General features: G+C 38.3%; 1 pseudogene; it reads right to left on the reverse strand.

Moving 5' to 3' along the window:
• Positions 1-431: 431 nt before the first annotated feature.
• On the reverse strand, positions 432-1,250 carry LOC110287325 (ribosome biogenesis protein NSA2 homolog; annotated as a pseudogene).
• Positions 1,251-7,769: the final 6,519 nt, after the last annotated feature.

Here is a 7,769-nt window from a genome sequence, read left to right on the forward strand (position 1 = left end):
ATCTGTCTGTCTGTCTGTCTGTCTGTCTGTCTGTCTCTCTCTCTCTCTCTCTCTCTCTCTCTCTCTCTCTCCCTCTGTCCCTCCCTCCTTCCCTCTCTCTGCTTATGGATCAGGGTACAGTTGTCAACTATTGCTACAATGCCATGAGTACTGGGGTGCTCCTGACTTCTCCTTGCTATAAAGGTCATGGACTAAGATTCTGAAACTGTAAGCAAGTCCCTCCCCCCAATTAAATGATTTTTTTTTTTTTGTAAAGACCAACTGTCAAACTGGGCAGTTTTATTTTCCTTTACAACTTAATAACTACTTCCTGATGACTGCACATGGGGTAAGGCTGCTTGGTAGTTCAGAAAGACCCCAGCAATTGTGTATTCCTGACAGGGTGTGGTCTTTGGTATTGAGTGGAATGATGTGTATGAATGACATCACTGTCAAACCAGCAAGACCGCATTTATGCACCTGTCGTTCTCAGGATTGTTGGTAACTTGGGCGTACTTTCCCCAAATAACCTTGCCTCCTTGTGTCACAAGGCCCAACTCGCTCACATTCACTTCAATAACTGTACCTTTGGTGATCACACCCAGGGTTGTATATAATGGGGATAATGGATTCTTTTTCACACCAAGAATAGGCAGGTAAAAGGTAGCTTTCAGCTCAGGGTGTGTGACATGGGCTGAAATGAATCTTTCATATTTAGGTGGTTTTCTTGTAAAGCTATCACCAACAAAGCAGACTTTAGTAACAATTCTCTTCCATGCCTTCTTTTTTCTTTTTCCTGTTCAAATAACTTTCAATACTTCTGTTTCTCCTTGGGCACGAACTTTGGGTAGAGGGACCTCCCATTTTCCGGCCTTTTCTCTCTTAATTTCTGCTTAATCATGTTGGAAATCAGTTTCTGCTTAATCAGTTTCTGCTTAATCATGTTGGAAAGTACTTTTGCTCTCGACTGCCCCTCTCTGTCTAGCAGGTAGGCGGGGACTGCTCTCTGTAGAGTCTTCTCATCATCCTTCTGCTTGGTGTTTCTCTTCTCATGCATCTTAACAGTCTTTTTCATTTGTATTTTCTCAGCATGGCACTGTTTATGGTAGAGCTTAGCCTTCAGGCCAATCTTTTTTTTTTTTTTTTTTTTTTTTTGCCTTCTTTGAACGTTCATGGGCCTCCTGACCTTCTTTCTTTTTCTTTTTCTCATGGTAGTCCAAACGATATCCGTATCGTTTGCAGTGCAATTCAATATATTAATTTTGTGGCATGATGACAGCTGCAGAGCAGCGGTCCGCAACCTCCCGGGTCTCAAAATACTCTTAATTTCTGGGTGTCACTGGTCCACGAGCCTGCCTCGTTCAGCCCGGGATGGGAAAATGATTTCTTTTATAAGTGTTACCTGCTCATGGTATTGATTTACAGCAAAAAGAACACTGACTAAGAAACAATGTGTAAATTACAAAGAGAAGACTTGTTCTGTAGTACAAAACGAAATCATGATAGAATCAATGGAGAAAGAACCAGCCTTATAAAATACATATTAAAGAATAATACACATTTGAGTTAATTAACAAATTCAATTCCGTTTAATGTGAGGGATTTTCTTATGATGATCAATGTAATGGCTATGTATGAATTAAGACTAATATATAAGGCTCATTGTTTGAAATAGTGAAAATAAAGGAAAGGCTCCAGGATGCTAAGATGTCCTAGGAAGTAGAAGTTGATCACTCGGTGTTGAGTAAAAAGTTACAGAAATCTCTCTTTTGAAGTATTTTGTATATTTTTAAATTTTTTAGGTTGATGAGAAACTAATTAAACTCATTTTGTGATTTTGCCAATAAAGTTAGCTGAGATTTTAGAAATTAAATTATTCACTCAAGAACTCATTAAGCTTCAATCCAAGCAAAGTGGTCCTTTAAACCATGATCATTAGCACTAGTCCAACATATCTACAAATTAAAAGAAAATAAAACAAGTTTGTAAAATAAAAAGGAAACGAATAATTTTTTAAATGTTGCACAAATGTTCATAATTGGTCTCCTAATGTATCCAAAACAAACAGAAGATCCCGTTCCCAGCAAGCATTTCTTTCAGGGAAATTAGCCAAATCAAATCAGATGAACCATATGCCACAGTGGTGGTATCATTTTCATTTATTGATATACTTCAGGTGTGCCATGGGTATTTGTGGGCATGTGTATGATGTGTCTATGCATCTACACTGAAAATATGATTATAAATTGAATAAGTCAGTGACTAAACAAAAAGGTACTTTACTCCAGAAAAATTTACATCAAAGTATAGTAAAGAAAGCATAGTTTGCTAAAATATTCCTTCCCATTTTTCAACTTAATGAGGTGCAATATATGGAATTCTGTGGATTAAATGGTAAACTGAAGATATAAGCTTATAGTCATTACTTACCAATAACCTAGTATGAATACCCATGAAATAATTGTTAGCTATTAGAAATAGATACAATTTAAAACGAATAAAGTGTAACATTATTAAAGCTTATAAAAGAAATACTACTTTATGTATGTACATACATTATCTACAAGGCCAAATGTTCATGTGAATAGAGATACCCATAGAGATCAGAAGAGTACCACAGATTCTTTTGAGTTATGTTATTAGTAGTAGTGAGCATTACAGAGGTGTTGAGAACATTTTCAACAGTTAGTATTATAATCTGCCTAAAATATTCCCAGTGAATTTTGAATGTGTGTGTGTGTGTGTGTGTGTGTGTGTTTACACGTGCACGAGCATGCACATGCACACACACACACACATGCACACATGTGTGCCTGGGAAAATATGCATATGGCTCACAAAGACTACTGGAGGGAGAGAGATCCACCAAAACTGAAGTTTCAGACAATTATAATCTAATTTGTGTGTGAATGCTAGGTAGTAACATTGTTAATATTGTGTGTTAGGGTCTATAAGAAAAACATTCCCAGGGATTATGTATAATTAATTACTTTTCTGTTACTATTATAAAACACCATGTCCAAGGCAACTTATAGAAGAGTTTATTTTATTTTTGATCCCAGGGAGATAAGAGTTCATCATGGCAGGAGAGGCTTAGCAACAGTAGAAGTAATCTGAAAGCTCACTTCTTGAATTGCAAGCATGAAGCAGAAAGAGAAAATTGGAAGATTCAGACTCTTTACTTTCAAAGTTGATTCCCAGTCACATACTTTGCCAGCAAGGCTGAACCATTTAAAACTTCCCAGACATCACCCACTAACTGGGGACAAAGAACTCAAATGCATGAGAATGATAATAAAGGCATTCATATCAAACCACCATAGCTACTCCTTGCCCCTCCATAGATAGCATCATGGGCATGTCATAATGAAAAATGCATTTATCTTCTAAATTCCCCAGAGTATTTTTTGTTTGTTTGTTTATAATCCTAACACTTCAAAAAGTCCAAAGTCTCTTCTGAGACTCAAGGGAATCACTTAATTTTAACCTTCTATAAAATACAAAGGTGAGCCACATACTTCCAATATATAATGCAAAGAATGCAAGGCTCTTTACCGTTCAAAAAAGTAGATGTGGTGGCCTAGTAATGAAACATTGGATGTAAATAAGACAGTATCCCAGCTGGGAAAGCATCAAATCTTGTGCCTTCATGTCTAGTGTCAAAGGTTTAAATGGCTCTGCACTTAGAGCTTTTTTGTCTGGACTATACTTTCTCTCTCTCTCTCTCTCTCTCTCTCTCTCTCTCTCTCTCTCTCTCTCTCTCTCTCTCTCTGTCTCTCTCTCTCTCTCTCTGGGGTTGATTCTACACTCTGTATGCAGATCTCCTTGGCAAAAAAATTGTGGCTCCAGCATTTCCAACATTTTGGTCTCTCCAACATGCTTCACATCTATAGCCTCCTTAAGTGGCCTCTTAGTAGCCCACTCCTCAATTCTATATTCTTCTGCAACAACCTTAGCCATGACATTAAGTGTAGAGGTGCTCTTATTCTCTTTAAATTAAATTTCTTTCTTACCTAATTGCTCATTTATTTATTTATTTATTTATTTATTTATTTATTTATTTATTTATTTATTTTTATTAGGTAATTTCCTCAATTACATTTCCAATGCTATCCAAAAAGTCCCCAATACACTCCCCCCACCAGTCCCCCACACACCCACCCCCAACCCTTGACCCTGGCATTCCCCTGTACTGGGGCATATAAAGATGGCAAGTCCAATGGGCCTCTCTTTCCAGTGATGGCCTACTAGGCCATCTTTTGATACAAATGCAGCTAGAGACAAGATCTCTGGGGTACTGGTTAGTTCATAATAATGATCCACCTATGGGGTTGCAGTACCCTTTAGCTCTTTGGGTACTTTATCTAGCTCCCACATTGGGGGCCCTGTGATCCATCCAATATCTGACTGTGAGCATCCACTTCTGTGTTTGCTAGGCCCCGGCATTGTCTCACAAGAGACAGCTATATCTGGGTCCTTTCAGCAAAATCTTGCTAGTGTATGTAATGGTGTCAGCGTTTGGAAGCTGATTATGGGATGGATCCCTGGATATGGCAGTCTTTTGATGGTCCATCCTTTCTTCACAGCTCCAAACTTTATCTCTGTAACTCTTTCCATGGGTGTTTTGTTCCCAATTCCAAGAAGGGGCACAGTGTCCACACTTTGGTCTTCATTCTTCTTGAGTTTCATGTGTTTAACAAATTGTATCTTATATCTTGGGTATGCTAAGTTTTTGGGCTAATATCCACTTATCAGTGAGTACATATTGTGTGAGTTCCTTTGTGAATATGTTACCTCACTCAGAATGATGCCCTCCAGATCCATCCATTTGCCTAGGAATTTCATAAATTCATTCCTTTTAAGAGCTGAGTAGTACTCCATTGTGTAAATGTACCACATTTTCTGTATCCATTCCTCTGTTGAGGGGCATCTGGGTTCTTTCCAGCTTCTGGCTATTATAAATAAGTCTGCTATGAACATAGTGGATCAGTTGTCATTACAAGTTGGAACATCTTCTGGGTGTATGCCCAGGAGAGGTATTGCTGGATCTTCCAGTACTACTATGTCCAATTTTCAGAAGAACTGCCAAACTGATTTCCAGAGTGGTTGTACCAGCTTGCAATCCCACCAAAAATGGAGGAGTGTTCCTCTTTCTCCACATCCTCTCCAGCATCTGCTGTCACCTGAATTTTTGATCTTAGCAATTCTGACTGGTATGAGGTGGAATCTCAGGGTTGTTTTGATTTGCATTTCCTTGATGATTAAGGATGTTGAACATTTTTTCAGGTGCTTCTCTGCCATTAGGTATTCCTCAGGTGAGAATTCTTTGTTCAGTTCTGAGCCCCATTTTTTAACGGGGTTATTTGATTTTCTGGAGTCCACCTTCTTGAGTTCTTTATATATATTGGATATTAGTCCCCTATCTGATTTAGGATAGGTAAAGATCCTTTCCCAATCTGTTGGTGGCCTTTTTGTCTTATTGACGGTGTCTTTTGCCTTTCAGAAGCTTTGCAACTTTATGAGGTCCCATTTATTGATTCTCAATCTTACAGCGCAAGCCTTTGCTGTTCTATTCAGGAATTTTTCCCCTGTACCCATATCTTCGAGGCTTTTCCCTACTTTCTCCTCTATAAGTTTCAGTGTCTCTGGTTTTATGTGGAGTTCCTTAATCCACTTAGATTTGACCTTGGTACAAGGAGATAGGAATGGATCAATTCGCATTCTTCTACATGATAACATCCAGTTGTGCCAGCACCATTTGTTGAAAATGCTGTCTTTTTTCCACTGGATGGTTTTTGCTCCCTTGTCAAAGATCAAGTGACCATAGGTATGTGGGTTGATCTCAGGGTCTTCAATTCTGTTCCATTGGTCTACTTGTCTGTCATTATACCAATACCATGCAGTTTTTATCACAATTGCTCTGTAGTACAGCTTTAGGTCAGGCATGGTGATTCCTCCAGAGGTTCTTTTATCCTTGAGAAGAGTTTTTGCTATCCTAGGTTTTCTGTTGTTCCAGATGAATTTGCAGATTGCCCTTTCCAATTCGTTGAAGAATGGAGTTGGAATTTTGATGGGGATTGCATTGAATCTATAGATTGCTTTTGGCAAGATAGCCATTTTTACAATGTTGATCCTGCCAATCCATGAGCATGGGAGGTTTTTCCATCTTCTGAGATCTTCTTTAATTTCTTTCTTCAGGGACTTGAAGTTCTTGTCAGACAGATCTTTCACTTCCTTAGTTAGAGTCACACCAAGGTATTTTATATTGTTTGTGACTATTGAGAAGGGTGTTGTTTCCCTAATTTCCTTCTCTGCTTGTTTATCCTTTGTGTACAGAAAGGCCATTGACTTGCTTGAGTTAATTTTATATCCAGCTACTTCACCGAAGCTATTTATCAGGCTTAGGAGTTCTCTGGTGGAATTTTTAGGGTCACTTATGTATACTATCATATCATCTGCAAAAAGCGATATTTTGACTTCTTCTTTTCCGATGTGTATCCCCTTGATCTCCTTTTGTTGTCTAATTGCTCTGGCTAGGACTTCAAGTACAATGTTGAATAGGTAGGGAGAGAGTGGGCAGCCTTGTCTAGTCCCTGATTTTAGTGGGATTGCTTCCAGCTTCTCACCATTTACTTTGATGTTGGCTACTGGTTTGCTGTATATTGCTTTTATCATGGTTAGTTATGGGCCTTGAATTCCTGATCTTTCCAAGACTTTTATCATGAATGGGTGTTGGATTTTGTCAAATGCTTTTTCAGCATCTAACGAGATGATCATGTGGTTTTTGTCTTTGAGTTTGTTTATATAATGGAATACATTGATGGATTTTCGTATATTGAACCATCCTTGCATCCCTGGGATGAATCCTACTTGGTCAGGATGGATTATTGTTTTGATGTGTTCTTGAATTCGGTTAGCGAGAACTTTATTGAGGATTTATGCATCAATATTCATAAGGGAAATTGGTCTGAAGTTCTCTATTTTTGTTGGGTCTTTATGTGGTTTAGGTATCAGAGTAATTGTGGCTTCATAGAATGAGTTGGGTAGAGTACCTTCTGATTCTATTTTGTGGAATAGTTTGTGAAGAACTGGGATTAGTTCTTCTTTGAAGGTTTGATAGAACTCTGCATTAAACCCATCTGGTCCTGGGCTTTTTTTGGTTGGGAGACTATTAATGACTGCTTCTATTTCTTTAGGGGATATGGGACTGTTTAGATCATTAACCTGATCTTGATTTAACTTTGGTACCTGGTATCTGTTAGAAACTTTTCCATTTCATCCAGGATCTCCAGTTTTGTTGAGTATAGCCTTTTGTAGAATGATCTGATGGTGTTTTGGATTTCTTCAGGGTCTGTTGTTATGTCTCCCTTTTCATTTCTGATTTTGTTAATTAGAGTACTTTCCCTATGCCCTCTAGTGAGTCTGGCTAAGGGTTTATCTATCTTGTTGATTTTCTCAAAGAACCAGCTCCTCGATTGGTTGATTTTTTGAATTGTTCTTTTTGTTTCCACTTGGTTGATTTCACCCCTGAGTTTGATTATTTCTTGCCATCTACTCCTCTTGGGTGTATTTGCTTCCTTTCGTTCTAGAGCTTTTAGGTGTGTTGTCAAGCTGCTAATGTGTGCTCTCTCTAGTTTCTTTTTGGAGGCACTCAGAGCTATGAGTTTTCCTCTTAGAAATGCTTTCAGTGTTTCCCATAAGTTTGGATATGTTGTGGTGTCATTTTCATTAAACTCCAGAAAGTCCTTAATTTCTTTCTTTATTCCTTCCTTGACCAAGGTATCATTGAG

The sequence above is a fragment of the Mus caroli genome, unplaced genomic scaffold (assembly GCF_978045245.1).
Source record: "Mus caroli unplaced genomic scaffold, Mus_caroli_1 scaffold_5, whole genome shotgun sequence".
NCBI classification, from domain to species: domain Eukaryota; kingdom Metazoa; phylum Chordata; class Mammalia; order Rodentia; family Muridae; genus Mus; species Mus caroli.